Source organism: Phalangium opilio, unplaced genomic scaffold (assembly GCF_054372755.1).
Source record: "Phalangium opilio isolate 3A_F unplaced genomic scaffold, DU_Popi_V2 ptg000014l_1, whole genome shotgun sequence".
NCBI classification, from domain to species: Eukaryota; Metazoa; Arthropoda; class Arachnida; order Opiliones; family Phalangiidae; genus Phalangium; species Phalangium opilio.
The window spans coordinates 1,822,123-1,843,349 of record NW_028324149.1 but is presented as its reverse complement, the minus strand read 5'-3'; the positions used below and the strand labels follow the sequence as shown (position 1 = coordinate 1,843,349).

The 21,227-nt window shown below is 36.8% G+C and overlaps 1 protein-coding gene across 1 annotated transcript in view; it reads right to left on the bottom strand.

Moving 5' to 3' along the window:
* Positions 1-21,227, bottom strand: part of LOC149705027 (tRNA N(3)-cytidine methyltransferase METTL6) — a 57,729-nt gene that overhangs the window by 15,373 nt on the left and 21,129 nt on the right. The window lies entirely within an intron of this gene.

Below are 21,227 nucleotides of genomic sequence, written 5' to 3'. Positions count from 1 at the left end.
ATTCCTTTTGAATCCCAAAAACTTTTACATTTGATTCAAAAATCGAACCAAAATCCAGTCGCGATACGACGACTTACGCATCCTGTTTTTTTCTATTCTTATTTCTTTATATAACTATTTTACATTTATATTGAGCTCGCTTCTAAGCCTTGGCTTTTTTTCTTTGCCCCGCTCAGCCTCTTCCATCTCTCCGGACCTCTCTCTCTCTCTCTAAGAGAGATATCTCTACGGATTTGCCTCTCCCTCTCTACCATCTTTCCACTCTTTTGTGAGAAAGCAAATTTAAGAGGAGGAAAAGAAAAAATAAGACTTGGTCCATGGAAGAAGCTGGGAATAGTGATAAAAAATACGAAGATGAGGATGGGGAAGCTCAAGAGCAAAAAAGATGGAGATAAAAAGAAGAAAAATAAAACAAACACACGCGTACACACTTGGCTCCATCTCGAGACTCGCTGCAAAGGAGAATAATTCTCAAAACTATAAGAAAAAAAATCAACGGAAGCTAGGGAAGAAATCAATCTTAATTTTCAAGTAGTACTTATGTAAATGAAACAAAAACCAGGGTACAATTCCTTTACTAGCTGGAAAATATCCAGAATTTTATCGGGATGTCCTTGATTTGCTTAAAGAATGAATGGATCTACGTTAGTTATATTAACTATGTACTAATTTAGATATTTTAGGAACATTTTAGGAGATATTGAATTAAATTTAACTGGACACGTGGATGACCAGTAGAGACCAAGAACGCAGCTTCACGTAGAAAACTTAGCAGATTATTTTGCTACTAAACAACAAATATATTACAAATTAAAGTAAATATACAATAGATGAAAAACTATAGGATTTTGGACTAATTGCATAAAAACAACCGTACTCCCTAACGCTGCCCTATCTCAGTTGCTATCATTTGACAAATTACAATATATTCTGCAACAAAGGCTTACGTTTCCAGTTCAAATTCCTTTGTAAAACAAAATCACTTTTATTATATTAAAGAAATGTCTCGATTCTTCTTTTTTTTCTTAAATTGAATCTGACAAGATCGTCCATAAAAAATTCAGGAGAAAGAAAATTACGAAAATTGGGAGAGAATTTATGATTTTTTTTTTTACTTCTCGAAACGAGCACCTAGCTTATTTTCAAAGACGGTATACGAAAATACAATTTTTATTTTCGGAAGTTCAAAATGAGAAAAACTAATTTTCGCAAATTTTCAAATGCATGCACAGAGAGAAATTTAATACTTTGAAATGATTTGATTAAAGCAACGTTGATATTATTTTCTTTCTAAAAAAAATATTTTCTAAATTAACTTATAGACATGATGGTACCATGTCCGTTGATCACAAGTGAACATCATCACCCTTAACAAACATAAAGAAAACTCCTAAAACCTTTCGTTTAATTTTAGGTACTAGGCCTTAAACTTGTTATTAAAAAAAACTAGGCCAGTAGGATATTTGGTAATCTTACAAAACGGGTATTACAAGACTACAGTACAAAAAAGAAAAAACCAACATAATTTTGAATATTTTTATGCAAATTAGCTTTAACGGTTTTAAGTACTTTCTCTCTTTCTCTACCCTAAAGGGGAAGAAGCGCCGTATAATTTCTAGAACGTTAACGGCGAGTCGTTTAGGATAATGGTGAAAAATTTGAAATTCGCCGGAATCCAATAAAACTCGTTTTTCTATATTTTTGAAGGGTCCAACCCCTATCCCCTTCTGGCGAAAAATGGCAAGGGATCAGAAAACTTTGGGAGGTATAAAGAAACCCAATGGGATGATGGCAAGAGAATAACCGCTGGGTACGATATTATTGAATATCTCTTGGACGGGAAAATATTTTAAAATAAATGATATTTTATAAAATAAAACAAGATGGTCCACGAGTTGTTCTTCTTAGTGCAACCTTTTAGCCTTATAACTCGGGTTCTGTAAGAGATACAGGGAAATCCTTTGAGTGTGTTATAGCCCTATTTCTCGCCTTTCCAAGGATATCTAAAACTTGGGGCTAATTCAATCGGGGTTCGAGTAATTATGCAAAATGTTCATAAACGTCCTCTCCGTGGGATTAAAATGGGTTTATTTACACGAAACATTTTAACTCTGGTTCCATAAGAGATACACGGAAGTCCTTTTAATATATTATAGTCCTATTTCTCCCCATTCCTACGACACTTAAAACAAAGCGCTACAATAATCAGGACTCGTGTAATTAAGCTAATTAACCAAATATAGCGTTAAATACGAAAAACATATTTACTACTACTACTACTACTACAACTCGAGTACGTACGTCATGGGTCAAAATAATAGCCTCAACTTATATACAGTATAACTGCGATGTAGCTAAAAAGGGGAGGGGGAATCCTTTTAAGATTTTCGTCAAAGGGGTTATGAACTAACCTCTACAACTTGGCTTAACCACTGTAATTAATTTTACGATTAAAAATAACTAAAACACTTTTGAAATATATCTAACCTTTGTAAGCGAAAATTATTATTTTTTATATTAGATTGTTGTAGGCCTACTGGCCTAGGCCTGGATAAAAATGATCCAAGCTTTCTCGAGCTCAGCTCTCAACGGGATTTCCCCTGTTAGTTCAAAGGAGAGAAAAAACCATGGCATCTATATACCCATAAGGGATAAGAAAAAACTGGGCGCTTTCTTGAAATTTAATAGTGCTTGGTTCTCTAGTGCATCAAGGTAAATTAAATCACTGTTAAAAGGCAGACGTGGGTTGGGGTCTGGAGGAAGTAGAGATGTTTTTCCCAAAATCTGACGTTCCCTGGGTTGAAAAAAAAAATACTTCATTTCTAGTCCTCTGTTAGAACTATATAGTCAATGAGAAAAAACCTAATAATTGTGATTGAGAGCCTAGAGGGTCTCACGAAAACAAAATTCTGTTTACTGCGTTTTGGTACTTCAAAAAGTATAGCTTCAAAGATGATGAAAAAAATACAGTAATGGAACAGAAAACAAAGAGACTTGAGGCGAAAACCATCAAAAAAAGGATAGGTCAACTTATATTAAACACTAGTTTACAAAAAGAGGGGGGGGGATAAAAAGCTCTCAACTGTTTTTGGTAAGATACATGGTGCGAACAAGATCAATATGAGATTGGAAGAAATAATTTACAGTCGTCTGAAGTTGAAAGAATTAACTAACCAGTGTCAAATGAGATATGATAATGAAGGTAACGCGTGAAATGTCAAAGGTCACTTAATTGTCTATACGTCGCTTAGGCTATTTTTCGGACAATTTTTATAGCTATTTTGATTTTTAATTAAATACATGGTTTCTGTCGTGATGAGGTCTATCTATGGCTTCAGATATTTGAGTTCAAAGGTCAGTAGGTCACCACACTGTTTTCAAACGCGTCTCAGTCTAAATAATTAGTTTTGTTTTTAATATAAACAAACGAACCATTTCTTGTTCAAATTACATGTAAAAAAACAACCTCTACATTCAAAACCAATTTCTGTTTCGAAAAACTTATCATAAAATCTCATTTGAAACAATATATCTTTGCGAGTTAATTTAAACACATTTTTTCAATTCCGAATAAATAGAAAAAACTATACAAGAACTTTCCAATATTTCCTAATAAGACCTATATATAGCTTGCCGTCTGTCTGAACAATGGGATGCTGGGATTTGAAAAGATCCGGTCTGGCTTAGGGGACACAAAAATCTATTAATTACGCTTTCGGGAATGCCAAAAACGGAAAATTGAGCTCTCAGGAGCAAAAAAAAATACGAAAGTCTTTTGGAACTGAGAATAAAAAAAAGTTTGGTAGAAATGGGACCATAGCATAGCGGCGGGCGACGCGATAAAAGTGAAGGGTGGAAAATTCCGCTTGGAATGGCCGTCAATTTTTTGTTATTAGTTCTTTCTGTCGAGAGCCACCAGGTTGCGTTGTAGTAGGCGAATATACCCCTGCCTTTACAATTCTACAGTGCAATTCTACAGTACGCTAAAGATTTAAGGGGGAAAAATTGCCGCAATCCCTCCAAAAGACAACTTTAAATCCCTGGGAAATTTATTGTTGGAGAGGGCTCTGAAGTGAGAAGGTTTAGTACAGAGTATGGCTGTACTTCGCATGTAAACGTCATGCCATTGTATCTCTTAGCTTAATGCCCGTACAGTAGTGAGTATCCCCTCTTACAAAAGCGCGCCCAGAGGGAGGGATACACAGTCTACACCCCTCTCTACCGCCACTAGTCTATGGAGTGGCAAAAGTACGAGATGAATGCAAAACTTCACTCTCTTAGTTCCCTTAAAATGGGGAAATATTTCCACACTGGCAAGTCAAGAGTTACCAGCTTCTCAGTTCCGTAGCAACTAGGCCTCTTTCATGTATCAACGATTCAAGATCTACAATTATACAGGGTGTTTGTGAAAAGTCCATCAATAATGAAAGGGCGTATTTATTGGGCCATTTTGAGTCGAAAATGTTCTATGACATTTTGCCGTCCGAGCCACGGTTTTCGAGTTATGATTTGAATATTTTAGGGATGACCCCTTCATTAAATTAGCGCTGTCTTTCAATTTCTTAATTAAATTTAAGGGGTCATCCGTAAATTACTCCAATCATAACTTGAAAACAGTGGCCCGAACGGAAAAATGTCATAGAACATTTTCGACTCAAAATGGCCCAATAAATACGCCCTTTCATTATTGATGGACCTTTCACAAACACCCTGTATACTATCACGCACAATCTCCGCCCCCTTTGGTGCCTGACATGAAATAGCATTTCCCAAACCAACTCAAACTCCGTACAACCCAACTTGTTTCTTTGGGAAAAGAGACGAGCAAAGCGGGTCAGCTTCAACAGCGTAGGGTACACGGTTGAGAGAAGATAGAGAGAGGGAGAGTGAGACGTTGGAAGAGAGAGAGAGAAAACAGAGAGAAGGACGGTAACCATGGCAACGGAGAACGTAAAGGGGAGGGAAGGAAACTACTCCAGCCACCGTGGGTTTTAAGACGAAGCGAAACCGGGTAGTTCAGTTCACCATTGAAAGATTGGTCACGAAACCAGGCGGAGGCGCTAGTCGGGAGCCGGTGCGCGCGTCTACACTATCTAGACCTTGGCTTGGCTTGGAACTGGAACCATCCATAGTACGCAGCCTAAAACGGTAAACCAGACGATAAAAGCACCTGCCAAAGAATCCACGGGTCTTTTAAGGTTTAATCCTTAAGATGTAGGCGTCTTTGGAATGTAGTAGCGAGTTTAAAATTCAGTAAACCGTGATTAGAATGACGTTCAAGGTAAAAACATTAACAGAAACGTCCAGCCAACGCGAAATACGTTTCTTTCGATCGAATGAAGTACCAAGTCTTAGGAACCGGGTCTAGCTAGCATTCCACGCGCCCTTTTTAAAAACTAGCGCAAAAAAATGAATTAGGATCTCAAAGAAACTATTTGAACGCTTTGAATTCTACCCCGAACACGGAACTATTCGTCAAATTATTGCAGCTTGAAAGAACTATTTCGTTCTCTTTGCATCTCAAACTCCAAGATTTGTCTAATTGTAAGTGAATATCTTTTTCTTTCATTTCGTTCTAATGGTGTAATGGGAGCTAAAGTTACTAGGGGCTAGGGTGGCAAAGAAACTAGTTAGGAAAAAATTATCCAATCATGATGAAGGAATTTTATACTTAATGGGAAGAAGATCAAGAGCAAAAGGATGGATGGATTGCGGTTAATTTGTTTCGGAGAAATTAATTTAGAGCTTGGTTCAATTCTTGGTGAGGGGGGGGGCGTAAGATGCGGGGGAAATTGTCTAAAGGAGCACTTGACCTATGCGGATACTAGTTTTGATGATAGGGAGTTGGTTAATATTAATTACTAGATTAAGAAGTCCTTTTCATCAGACGTGTTGATAGTGTACAATTTATACCTTTGTTTACCCAGAAGTATACCATCCAACTAAGATTATGTTTCACTAATGAGTAAAATTAAAATGCATCAATTGATGTATAAGGGATTAACGGCTTCATATATAGCGTGCAGACAAGTGTTGCAATTCAACCGCTATCTACAACAGACTGGAAACTTTGTGGTATTCTGTTCGATTCAGTTCCAAACCTGCAGGGTTAATAAATGGGGGAGGAAGCTTTCTAGCCCCTTTAGTGCAAACTATCTATAAATACGTGTCTCTATCTTTAAATAAATTAACAACTAGAAGCAAAAGGGACCTGGTGTTCCCCATCAGGACATTTTCAAAGGCGAAAAGTCCTAAAGCACGTCTATTAAATATTAATAAAATCGGTTGAAATGCATATATAGGTTACATTTTTGGATGCCATTTGTTCGAGATGTAGTAGCGGATTGGGATAACTCTTTCTTTGTTTGTACCATACAGTTCATAAGATATGTTCCATAAGTTAGTCACTGGTTACTGAGAGCTTTTCAAGAAGTGACGTAGGTCATAGATTCGAGATAAAGCGACGCAAAATTAACCACCGAGTGTAGGACTTCAATTCTCGCTTGTCGTTTTAGCTCGCGCTGTAATTCTCTCAGTAGCATTACGAAGTATAGTAGTGTCATACTTATCTTATAACATATCTTATAAACTTATGGTGTACCTACTACGACTTAAGAATAAATTAAAGTCCCAGCAAACTTTGAGATTTAAATGGGAGAGTTTTGGTCCGGGCATTTGATCTACGTCAGTCAGTCAGTTAGTCAGAAACTCAGAAGTCTCCTTCAACCTCTAAATTGATTGAATATTCCAAGATTAAATAACAGTTTTAACTGACAAGGAAGGCGCCTATAAAATTAAGTTAAATCTGACGAAGGAATAAACATTAATTCAGAATACATTTATTTTACGCTTCTGAAATTTTTATTAACAATCTCCGAAGGCTTTTCTAAGTAACGCGCTCGGCGGAATTTACTCGTTGACTCTTTCATTGAAAGAAGGGAATTTAAGTCTAGCTAGCTTTTTTCCGAAAGGACTCGAGACACAGACGAGAGTCTCCGATGTCTCTTCTTAACTAAGTTAAATATACCTTCTTGGTTCTGTCAACTCAACCATGACGCCAGGGAGGATGGGGAGGTATAGAAGGAGAGGAGGGGGGGGGGACGAAGAGAAATACTCTCGATCGAGAATATGACTATGAAGAGCAAAGAACCGAGAGCGACGAAAAAGTCGAAGTTAGAGAGAGATGAAATGGGATATTATGAAACAAGTTGGCTTAACGACACTTGAAGTGTTGCGGGATTGGTCACAATTTAACAATTCATGTAAAGAACGAGAAGCCACTTGTTTGTTTGTGAATATAATTGAATTTGACTCGTCACCAGTCAATTATTATCTGCAATTGAATGGATTAATTTAAATAAAAGGTCGATAAGCGGTTTGTTTGAATGTTAATTTGTTAGAACATCAGCTGTTTGAATGAATGATTGTTAGCGCTGCTTGAAACAAGATTATTAGTCGACTTATCAATAGATGAACCTGTACAAATAAATTTATCCAATATTAAAACAAAAGGCCGAGAAGCGGTTGGTTAGAATAGAATGCTAGTTGGAGCTGTTTATAATACCTTATTCTGGAGAGGGATCAAACAAATAGCCAGTCAACTTATCAATAAAGATAAACTTGTTACGCGATTGGATGCATTAATTTTTGAAATAAAGGCCGAGAAGCGGTTGATTAGAATGTTAGTTAGGGCTGTTTGATACCCGATTCTGTATCGGAATCAAAAAAATTACCATTCGACTTATCAATAAAGATAAACTTCTTCCGCAATTAGATGCATTAATTTGAACTAAAGGCCGAGAAGCGGTTTGTTAAAACGTAAACCAATCATTTAAAGATCCCTAAATCACCTACACCTTCCGAGGGGTACAGAAAAAGATGGAAACGAGCACGTGAATCTATTTCCGGCTACGGACGATGAAGCCCCTCTTCTTCTCTAGTTATTATTCCATCACCATCGACGAAAGAAGGTGAATTTGTTTCCTCCCACCCCCTCCAACCCATTCCCTTCTTAGGCTTAAGAATAACTCTATTCCCAGGGGGTCAGGCATGGGCCACGGACCTAACTCGTCTAGCATTTCGCCAGCGCAACCCCAACTGTCGAAACGGGCGGGCGGGTGTTACTGAATCTATAACAAGTTGAAGACTTCGGAGACAAGAGAGATCTATAGTTTTGGTTTCAGAATAAAAATTTCAACAACATCAAAAACAAACGCGGTGCGAGTTGAGTTGTCCCTAAAGAAGCAAGACTTGTTTACGAAAATTCGATGATTGGGGTTGGTTTCAATAAAACCAAATGGTTCGCGCGAGAGCCCCAGCAACTTTGAGACTTACACAGCAGCTCCAAATGACAAAATGCTCCCATTGGAGCGCTTCTTTTGGGTTTGGGAAACGTACCAGGTTTGAGTTTGGGTCTATACCTAGATAAGAATCGCGTTCGCATTAGACTATGTATTAATATTTCTAAACACTATCAGAAACAAATGTTATTTTGCGACAGTGAGTTAAGGGGAATAAATCTGCGTGTGAGCTTGCCTTTCAAATTTTTAGTGGCCTTGATATACTATAAAGATGCGACATCCCGAGGAAAAAAAGGGTAGTGCGAACAAAACCAAGTATTATATATGGCCCGAAGATACTACAACCCAAAACTTTGTTCGTATCGAAACAAACCGGAAGCCTAGGGACGCATTAAGGCCTACATAAAGTTTGAAACGCGTGTTATCCGCAAAATAGACATCATTTATAACTTCCCCCAAGTTTGAGCCAAGTCTGGAAATATCGAATAATATAAAAAGGCCTAAAGGAACGCATTACAGTTACCAGTATACCCTTCCAACTAAATAAATATTATTTACAACTTTTCTCGTCCTGTTACATAAAGTCCATTACCTAACTAATATCATTTATAAAAATATCCATTGACATTATATATAATAAAGGACCTGTAAACTTCAATCTTTCACAAACTGGAACTTGGGTAGAAAAAGACGTATTCCTTATGGTTTAAAAAAAGAAGTGGTAAAATAAGTCGTGACCAGAGTGCAAGCAAAGAGTCTGGTACCCTCGTTTTTTTGGTTGGCTAAAAGTATAGGGTACGGGGAAAGGCTATGGGGCGAAAGTAAAAAACCACGCTAGACGTTGCCATGGTAACGTAGCGAAATAATCTCACCAAAAAAAAAAACTGATTAATCGCGCGACCACCGTTGCAAACCTTATTTTCCGAACCGAAAGGAGCCCACTGTAGATTTCTACGCGGGGTTTTCTCGTTTTCTCCCGTGGGTTTTTGGCGGGAAAAAGGCAAAGTAAGGAGGGGGGGGGGTTCCTTCTTTTTCTCCCGTTTCCCCCAAACCCTTATTATGAAAAATGTTTCCGTTCCACGTGGAAAAGTAATTTGCCCCTTACAAGGAGGATTGAGATTGGAGAGTTATTTATACCTTCGTTTATATGGAGCAAATTCCAGTCACCAGGGCGTTCCATAAAGAGTGGAAGAACCGAGCTATACAATGGGTTCTTGAGTAGAAAATGTTTTATGACATTTTGTACTAAGGAGTGACCACCGCTTTGGAAATACTTTCAAACATTGAAACTACCTTATTTCAAACTCATTTATAACTATCGAGATCCCAAGTCCATTCCAACTGTTAATCCTCCTTGTTACTCGCTAACCCTAACTACCATGGCACAATCACCCGTCAGTAACATAACGTCTCTCTCTCTATCCTTAAGATTATATGGCCACGGTGTTAACTTAAGCCTTGGCTAGCTGCTATATGTACGAGGGCTTTGATTATCGCGAAGAGCTATAGAGTATATAGTAGTAGCAACTTAGCAAGCAGCCAGAGAGCTAGCTAGCTTTAAGTGAAGATGTCAAGCAAATAAGACAAATGAACGTCGAAGGAGCCGAGTCAGTCCTCAGATCGATTGCTAAAGAGAGACGAGTGAGAATTGTTTCTTTCTTTACACAAGCTCTCCTTTTCTTTTTTTCTTCGACGCCTTCTCAGATCAAAGGCTTAACTCCCATTAAGAGTAATTTATGCCTTCCATAGGACATTTTTCTTATATGGTAGTTGGTAGTTAAGGGTTATACGTGAAACCTACTAACTGACTGCAATACCAGTGGCAATGGGTTATGAAAAAAAAAAAGAACGCGACAAAATGTACTGCTAAACGACTGACTATAAATTTTCTACCCAAGGGGTTATAAACCCTTTAGACTTAACTTGAAACAAAGCAACTTCTAGACTAGTAAATACGTCCATTTTGATGGTAAAAGGCAGGTATGTTTGGGTATAAGTTTATAAGTGATATGTTCTTCCATAAGTATGACTTCGTAATGCTAGAGACTTACAGCTCGAGCTAGTTCGAGAACGACAAGCGAGAATTGCAGACTACACTCGGTGGTTAATTTTGGAGGACTTCCATCCGGGTCCTATTTAGTCTGCATTACTAAGTCTTTGACAGCGCCTCACCAGGTGTCGCTTTACCTCGAATCTATGACCTACCTCCTTCACTTCATGACAAGCTCCAGTTTCTAAGTTACCAGTGACAAACTTATGGAACATATCTTATAAGGGACATACATACCTACCTTTTAACAGTGATTTCTAAAATTAACGACCTTGATATACTACAGTCTTAACGATCCCCTTGTTCGTTTTCGCATTTACAAAGCAATCACCCAGTTTGCCCCACCCCTAAACAGGGATGGTACTTTCCAAAAATAAAAAAATTACCCAAATCTTCAGGGGCCAATACAGCAAAGTTTCTAAGCGGTTATACGAAAAGATAAAAAGTTATTCCACATCGTAAAAAAAAACTCCCAATAGAAAACCCTTTAAAAATTCTTCGTTGGGAATTTTTACCTGGGTCCTAAACCCCCAAAATCTACGGTTGAATTCATTCCAAGGTATTCACGTTTCTCTGCTCTGAGGTATAGTAGGCCTATAACCATAAAATAGGAAAAATTTCGCACCGGTGAATCGAAAATGGAAGATATTAAAACCATAAGATATTTTAGTCTGAAAATCGCGAGACTACCGACGGAAGAAATAGGTATAATAAATTGCAGACCTAAGCAAACTAGTCTCCTTTATGGTTAATTTCTTATTATCTGTAGTTACTAATTAGATTACAATTAATTAATTAATACAGAAGGTAAATTGAAAGACGTACGTTTATATATTGTTCATTTCTAATATTGTACAATTACGTCTGCAGTTTACCATACCAATTTCTTTCGTAGGCAGTCCGTTTATTTTCACTATAACCCATCGCACGAGCCTGTCTCATTTGTTTTCTCTGCTGGTACTACTCCCGAGTCTTTTCAAGCCGCCATTTAATTAGAAACCGCGCGCTTCCTTGGCCTTTCAACCCTTTCCCTGCCAGAGCCCAGCATGTCCTGAGAAGTACATCTCCAGCGGTCAAGATTCTTTTGGATAACCCCTCACTGCCAGCCAAGAGTGGCGAAAAAAGTATTTCCAAATGAAAATGAGAATGACCATAGCAGGAGCTTACTCGAGATCTTTTCTGCTGAAACTTGACGCGAGGCTGCCTCAAATAATATTAAAGTTAATGTGAAATTAAGACCTCTAGCCTTAATTGAGTATATTATCTTGGTCCCCAAAGAACTATATAAGGATGTACTTCATCTTTCCTTTAATATACTAGAGCTTAAGTAGCTTTTTCAAGACTAAAATAATAATAATAATAATAATAACTATGGGAATGTTTTTAATATAATTCGGATGAGACGGCTCTAGTTTTACGCCAGACTCATAGAGAGAGAGAGAGAGAGAATCCATAAGAGTGTAAGAGAAAAACAATCATACGCTTATTGTCTACGGGGAATAAAGGCTTTGCAGTTAGCGAATGCGGGAAAAAAAGAGAAACGGTAGGGCGAACAAGTTGAATAAGTCGACATAAGAACCCTTGATTCCACAAATTAATTTCAAAAGTCGGGGAAGATTGGGGTGGGGTCTAATATTTGTTGTGGCTAAAAATGACAAGTACCATGAACTTATCAATAATACCAGGGTGTTTCTGATAAGTCTGCCATAAATTAAGGGGAATGTTAATTCTTTGAGAAATCGATTTTGAGCCGAAAATGTAACTTCTATCTCAATTTTTCCAATAGGGCCACTGTTTTCCAGTTATGAATTGATGTGTATTTTAGCGATGGCCCCTTAATTAATTTAGAAATCATTGTCTTTCAGTTTCTTAATTAAATTAAGGGGTCATCCGTAAAATATTATGGACAATCTTAACTAGAAAATAGTGTCCCTTGCGGCAAAATGGAGGTAGAAGTTACATTTTTAACTAAAAATCCATTTCCCAAAGAACATTTATGACAGTATAGTAATATTCAGTCCTTCGTAAATCAACCACATGCATCGAAAACCTTTTATATTCCGAAAGAGACGTAGATAAGATTCCAGCCAACACTCTTAGCTCAATAAACCCGGGGCATTCGAAACTCGCAAGGGTTTAAAAACTATCTTATAGCGTTAACTCTCTTTTATTTCCTTTTCTCCAAAAGTTACGTCACACGTTATATAGGTATCGGGTGGGGTTAAGTCCGGCCGGATGTTGGATTAGCGGCCAAGGATATTTCTTCAATGCGGTATATAAATAGAGTGGCTTTTTAAACTTAGCTTCCCGTTGACTTATCCACCCTTGGGCTTATCCCCAGCATAGCAAATAAAGGACTCTCTGAAAGAGCTTGCAGTCTCTCATCTGAACGCTAGGCCTTATCCTCCTCTCAAAGCTATTCACGAGGACACGTGTGCCCCCCTACCAATAATATAGTCTATAATATTAAAAATAAAATCGGGTCAGTTTTACAATGTACCGGATGTTCTGGGGTGCGAAACACAAAACACTTATTAGCGACTAACAAAACCCAATAGAAAATTTTGGCAGTAACAAAATCCTGAATCGTATAGGATATTGTAGCTAATTTTTTTGTTTGAAACATTTGAAATGTCACGTTTTTATTTATTTATTAATTGTCATTTATGGTACGAAATAAGTTTTGTTATATTGTATTACTTGAATAACGTTGAAACTAAATAATAATAAAATATTATAAATAAATAAATATATATGTGACGCGTTTATTTAATTCGTTTTATAACTACGGATGGTGCTTAGACTTAACTTCTTGAACTATAAACTACTTCTACATGGTCAAGTGGAGTCTGGAGTTTCTCGTAAGAAACAAAAAAATAGAAAAGGAAACTCAGTTGACCATTCAATTGGTCAGCTCTTTGCCTCTTCCACGGTCCAAGCTAGGGGTCACTGGTCACTCAGTATACCTACAGTCCAACTTTCACTATAGACTTTTACGCTTGGGTAAGTCTGAACTGTCCACTTGCAATGACTTCACTAGCAATCCCGAAAAAGTTGTGGGGCAAAAAAAGAAAAAAAATCCATTTGCTGACCAGCAAAAATATAATTCTTTTTAGCCACACCGTATATGGTGGGTATTACTTTGATCCAACACGTAGTAGTAGTGGTGGTTGTAGAAAGATTTTTGCTTTCGTTATTTTGACTCTCACTGGAACGCTCCCTTTAAGTGGCAGGTTACTTATCAGAAGTAAATTAAACTAATGTTAAATGCGAATCATTTGAGGGAATTATAGTTCGTCTCTAAGCAAAGTAAATTAGTTGGAAGCGCTTCCAATCCAACGGGTTGGAATGATTTAGTTATTATACACCAAATACATTGGGCCATCTTGTTCCTCTTTCCGAAGTTCTATTTTTTTTGGTTTTTGCTGTTCCCATTCGTGGATTGGGGTAAAACACCCCCTAAAAAGCTGTAGTGGCCCGTCAAGGGAAAAAGAAAACCAACCACCTAAAGTACTTTTAGATTGCCCGGGCCACAGAACCCAATGCCCAACAGGGGATGAAGAAACAAGAAAATGAAAACGCCATGTAGGCAAAATATCTATATACCCATTTTTTGCTTACATGTATTCTGTTTCGAAGGTTTCATATTCAAGTTCATGATTATTTAACACAATGTATTGACAAAATTTTCGCTTTTGGTGGGAGATAAATTTATTCGATATTTATATAATTATATCGGAAACGGTGCATGCAGGGCGTGAATTTGCTTCTCTTAATCCCGTAAAGCTCTATATGTCCTAAGCCTTTGCTATGGGACCTATACTGAAAGGTCATCGAACTAAATTTATACCAAAAGGGATATACTTATTATAATATATAAATTAACCCTCTATGTTAACACTTAAACTAAATTTAATTACCTTACCGGCATTTTCTGATCATTTAAAGTATTTTACAGTAATTATATAAAGGATTGCCATATGTTTTTCATTTAAATTCCCAGGCTTTCCCTGAATGTCTAAAGTAATTTTCCCCGACTAATTTGAATTAGTAGAAACGTATATTAGTAGAATTTAAGTCAGAATATTGTGGCTGGGGCTAAAAATGATTAGTAACATGAACTTTACATGCAACCAATAATTTTCTTTCACAACAATATTTGACTTTTCCCACATATTTAAAAACTCATTTTCAAAATTCTCTGATATTCCCGAATTTAAAAGTATAGTACGCCAACCTTCAATCTTTTACGGGTCAAAGTTTAACCTAACGCATCTCGAAATTACGATTAACCTTTACAACTATAAAACATACCCATCAATCATCAACTAACTTAACGGGAATAAAATTAAGTCTAACGTTTTTTGTGAAGGAAACTATATCTCATCAGACACCATATCTGAACAGTTTTAAATTTCACGTAGACGAAATTGTAAAAGATTTTATTCATATACACCCTGGCAAGGATTAAGGAAGGAAAAATAAAGCTTATAGCTTAGGTGTATACATTAACACCGCGTTCTAAAACCGAAGCGGGGGAGGAGCCCCCCACCTAAAGTATTACGGTAGTTAATGTCAGGAAACTATTATAATCAAACTACAATATATTACGAAATAGGGTAGCGCTCGCGAGCGGGAAAATGGGCTTCCAGAATTCCCAACGGGGCCCAAAAGCCCCGCCACTGTATAAACAAGAAGTTCGAACGGAATTTGCTTTAAACTAGTTGCGCTAATACACACCAAAGTATTATAGATACGCTGTGCAAATTGCGGGTGGTTAAATGTAGTGTATAATACATATTAGCGCGTGCTGAAGCTCGCGAGCGAGGAAACTATAGTCTTTACGCATGAAATAACGGAACGGGCGAGCGGCGATAAATGAGATTGGGTTCACGCGATTCTAACCCTTTCAGGTGGTATAAATAACCCCGCCCATAAATAAACATAATCCAAAGAAACTTAACTTCTTTCGGTTTATTTAACTTAATTAGTTTATAAAAGGAAGCCAAACCAGTCAGATCGCGGGGGGGGGGGCAAAATTAAATTGGACAAGGCTTAGCCGACCCTAGGCCTATAAGAGTGACCGATTGATTCTTAACGTAACTAGCGCCACATATACGAATGATATAATTATTAGATAGTTTAATTGCGCTAATTACAGGTCTCTTTAGATTCAATTTTTATGGCAATAATTATTAATTCATTCAAACCTAGCATCAAAAGAAAAGAAAACGTTGACTTTTCTTTCACGAACACTCAAATCATTCCACCCAACCACCCATTACATTCAAATCAATAACACCTAAAACCTAAATAACCCAAGGGTATTAAAAACTTGATATAGGCCTAGCCTACTATATACGCTATACAATAATTCCTTTCACAGAAGTTACGTATAGAAAGAGAGTCAACAACCTTCTTTTTACGAAAATGACTAACATTTAACAATAGTCTACCGCGGAAAAAATAAAAATTACCATGAATTAAATACCTATTTACTTTTACTTACCTTTGGTAACAGAATACTGCCAGAAAATAGCATTCCAATCTGAAAGGTAAACTGGATATGAGAGAGAGAGAGAGAGACATCCCGGATCTACAGCTAGAGAGAGGAGGAAGGATGATGAGAATCGCCTGAAGATTTTTCTGTAAAGATTCGGAGCTTTTTCAGTTTTAGAAAAGGTACCTAACTGTTTTACTTATTCGATTTAAAGGAAAAAAATAGACCCTTTTAGATATAACCATAAGTTTATAAGTGATATGGTCCATAAGTATGACACTACCCATACTTCGTAATGCTACTGAGAGACTTACAGTTCGAGTTAGAACGACAAGCGAGAATTGCAGACTACACTCGGTGGTTACTTTTGCAGGACTTCCATCTAGTCCTATTTAGTCTGCAATTGACAGCACCTCACCAGGTGTCGCTTTACCCTGGATCTATGACCTACCTCATTCATTTCATGACAAGCTCCAGTTTCTAAGTTACCAGTGACAAACTTATGGTGGTAACATATCTTATATGAACTTATGATATAGCTTAGGTTACCAGCATGCACCAAGTCCAAAAGATATGGTTTGAAGTCATATCTGGAGTCTTTGGATGATCCACATTATACCGGATGTTTAGTCTTTAGGAAACAAGGTGGTCTAAGGAATTCCTTATCCTTTAATACAACCCTATATATATTCCATTTTCCTGTCTACAGATATATATAACGTTCCGTTCACTTATTACGTAATATTAGGGTATTTGATAGTTTACAGAAACCGCAGCGCCATTTTCACTATACCGCCTAATAACTCTTTGATATTGAACGAGTTTAGTTATATAAAAAGCCTTATTTTATCACCCACATCGTCCAAAGAATATTTCGTAGACCTTTTCGATTTAACACTAGAGCTATTTCATACCGTGACTTTTGGTAAGTTGCGATAAAGGTTATCATAGAGGTATACAGGGTACCTTATTGAAATGGTCGTACGTAAAAAAAAATATCCTTTACTATATCCATTCGAGCTTATTTTTTGATGCGAGAAATGATATAAAAACGCTGGATGTTCTGGTGACGAACATCTTAGAACTTTTTTTAATGCCGCGGTCACTTTCTATATATGACCATGGTCATTCAGCGATCTTCCTTCAATATATATATATATATATATATATATATAAAAATCCTATTTAACAAGAAAGTAATAAAAAAGATTTTATCAATTTCTTTGAAATAAAGTGAAGAAAAGTTTCATTTTCGAAACGAAACTTTCATTTTAAGAAAATAAAAACAAACATTAAAGGGTTACTTAGTTATTTACCAAATAAACAAATAAAATAGACAATAAGTAACATGCACCTTTACATAGTTTCAATTCATTAAACTCGTATGCGAGTATACCAACCATCTAATTCCTTTCCTAAGGACCAGGAAAATAAGAGCAGATGTGAAAGTCAGATAACTAATTAGGGGAATCGAAATGTATTACACGCTTAATATACTTAATGCCCGTTCGGATAGCGTCCAAAACCAAGAAGCGAAATCGAAAGATATAAATAGAATAATTTAGGGATCGCAACGTCTACCAAAAGCAAATAAGAGTAAACAGAAAGTAACTAAGCCATTAGTGAGTTCCCAGTATAGTTCAGGACGTACTTTTATCTCCATATAGCTTCTTCGGAAGCGCAAATCATCTCTTTACTTCAAGATAACCTTATCTTTTATTAAATTCTCTAAAAGACAGACGAAAATAGCCAGTTCGGATGTTCATTTGAATTTTGAGGCATTGATCTCTGGGTTATTATAAAGTTTTTACTTTTTGGGTCGCCATGTTTAAAGATGGCGGCGATTAACTATACTCTCTGTCGGGTGCACTTTCTCTTATTTCTATTTGTCTTTGACTAACTCGGATCGCTTCATGAAAATGGGCCTTGGGGCCATAAGAGTACATACAGACTGGCTGGCTGACTGGTTAAAGTCATTACGGGCTATGCCTTGGTCAAAATTGTACCCTAACGAAATTATCGGAAAGAGGTAGGTAGGCAGCGCCATGCAGGGTTGAATCGAAATAGTCTTTAAAGAACCCCTAGCTAAATCGTAAGGCGAGGGGGTAGATATTCCGGAGTTTCCTCGGGTTTATTAAAGGGTTTCGAAGCGTGGAGTTATTTAGCGTCGTCCCCCTCGGTGTGTCCTTACTCTTTCCTCGGTGATTACAACAATTTTAATTAGCTTTCCTTCCCAGGCATTTTCTAGAGGTTAGTAAAACCAGGGGATCGTTTAGTACGATACGTTTCATCAAAGGCGTGATCTACTCTCGATGCGCCTTAAGTCAAACGAAGTCGTGAAAGGTAATTAGGGTCAGGGTTCAGATACTTGTTTTACTTGAATATTTGGGGAAATTTCACTTACTTAACATGGATGGTGTAAATTCACGGGAAATAGTTTCATTACACCTTTAAATGAATTTGGTTCGTAGTGGGTCCATAATATGGTCGATATTTCATATACAGGGAGTAAATAATTATAGGACAGTATGCTAGATTTTGTGTTGAAAATGGAAACCCTATGAACATTTTCAAACAAGGGTTTTGAAACAGGTTATGAATATTGGAGTGGTTTCACCCTTCTTTTAACACCCTGTATATCATGGCAAAATCAGAGATAATTCACTGCTCCTTTCAATTTGTTCATTTCCCTCTACTCTAGTAAAATTAATTTTATACTGAGCTCCTATGCATTTTAAAATCAGTAATAAATTACCTAAAATATTATCACCATAGCAGATATATAAGTTATAAAAATTCAAATCATGAGATCCCATGCCAGGTACCGCATATTAATTAAAATTAAAATTAAAATAATTAACGGAAAACCGGAACTTATTTTTTTGCAGTATAATTGAATAGATCAAAATTAATTTACATAAATTTCTGAAAATAAGAACACGTCGTTATCAACCAAACACGAAAAATTACTTAAAACTTTATTTAATCAGAGATACAGCTGAGTAATCAATAGAATATTCATTCCTTAAGTATTTGTTGGGATAACTTGACTTGATTGTTTATATTTCAAAAGGTGAAGAGAAACTCTTGAAACTTACCTAAGCCTTTGCAAATATATTACAACTCGCTGATTTGTTTACCGACATTCGATAATATTGTCATCGCGTTTGAAAGCGATTCTCTACCTTACTTACCGATAATGGTAAACGAAAATTATTGATTACAGGTTTACGGTCAACCTCGTTCGTCAATAGGTGGTTCAATTGGGGGAAGCGAAATTGAAATACGCGTGTCATTAAACCTTGAAAAATAGGTCTTGCGCTAAGATGACAGAATGCTAGTACTAACATAAGTTAAAGTTTATAAGATATGTCAATTGTAATTGGAGCTATAGCTTCAACGGGCTTACATAATCAAGTATTATCGGAAAAAAAACCTAGTAAATTAAACTTAATTTAAATTTACCGTAATAAAACGTGTAGTTTTTGACCATTACAAAGGTCATCCACCATTTCCAGATTTTTTCTTTTAATACACAAGAAATAAAAAATTCTATAAGTTCAGATTAAAAACATATTTTTGCCAAGTTAGGAAAACCGTCGCCAGTGAAAAATTGAACGACTAGCGGCGGCTAGATTTCTTCTATATCAAGACCTATTATTTTCCCGAGCTGTCATCTTGAAAGGGTATTAATAGTGAAAGCCATGGGTAAAGCTTAAATCATGGTAAAAGCATGGCAGGCCCCAGTTCAACTACACCGCAAAAACCAGTTTTTCAGCTATTTTGTTTACGATAAAGTCAAAAGAATCGATGTTTCCATAATATGTGTACATTGCCCTAGGTTACAAAATTGTCAAAAATCGATGAGTAATTAACAAAATTTTAAATTTAATACCGAGAATCGTTAATCGTTACCATCCACAAAGCTATATTAATTGATTGACTAAAAAAGTTAGGCTTAATTTTATACATTGTTTTCGTAGACAAGATAACCACATATCGCCTAAAAATTGAAACAAAATGGTCAAAACCATTTGAGTTCACATCTAATGGCACGATTAAATTAAACATTTCCCAATAGCTAACTAATGGAGTTTTAAATTTGTCTCTGACACAAATTAATGTTTAAAAATATTTAAATCTCATAAAAGGCCGAGAAGCTACCAATATAATTACAAAAAATATCTTCAAGCTATGTAGATAATTCAATTATAAACCCAGCCCTTAGAAGGCTTAGAAACGGTAGAAACTCAACCGATTAAACTAAAAAATAAATACTCTGTTAAACATTAAAAAAATTATCTAAACCTCTCCGTCAACCCGTTACTTCTCAAATCAATAACACCGTAAACCCCCATTCAATTTAACGGTTTAAAAACAACCCCTTTGATATTTTGAAAGAAAAAGTTTCGGCATTTATAAATTATCAAATAGCAGGGCTTGAAAACGCAACAATATATAATGAGAGTAAAGTTAATAAAGCTGACCAAGGGTCAAGCGTCATTATTATTCGGTCCTCGACCCTGGCGCCATAGCTCTTTCAATAAATTTCTCTCTTCGTGGTTTCCCCCCCGACACGAGAGAAGAGGGGAAACTTTGATAGAAAATTTCTGGCATAGCGCACCCGACCACGCGCTTTACGAGGCAAGCTGCTCGCGCCACCGTCGGTTGAAAAAATCGGTCGCGCCATGCCAAAAATCCAGTTTTTAACGGGTTCTTCTTTGGGAAACCGATGAAAACTTATAGCGAATTCCACTGACTGCTCTCGGAGCGCTTCCATGGAGCAATAAATATAGGAGACCCTGATTTAGCAAAAACAGTCTTTAACGAAGCCGAGAACTACTTCTCCCATTTATATGGCTCCATGGGAGCGCTCCGCGAGCAGTCAGTGGAAATCGCTATTATATTTTTATTTGAAAATGTGTAGCTATTGCATTCGGGAATGCGACAGGTATTTCCCCTTACACGGTTGCACTGCTTGAGTCTGTGCTTGAAGTTTACATATTTCAAGTTTTTCTTCAATTTCTCACTCCAGAATGAGTAGCAGACGACGCGTTCTTCAAAAGCACAAAGATTAATATGTTGTCTATTCTGCCGCGAAGCTGCATCTCCTGTCATCGCGTTAGATTATTACTCCTACTTGAAACTTTGATAGAAAATTTATTGAAGCAGCTATTGCGTGAAGTTTAGAGTCGCGAGGAAAAGTGGAACGTGATCAAGAGGCGAGTTTTTGATTTTTTTCGCGTTCGATCGCTTGGTGTAGAGCCTAAGTTGGTTGGGTTAAGGGGGTTTGTTATATCTTCTAGGCATAACAATGTTAATGTTAGGCTTAGCGTGGAACCCAAAATGATTGCGCGGAGTTTTAACGATTTAACGG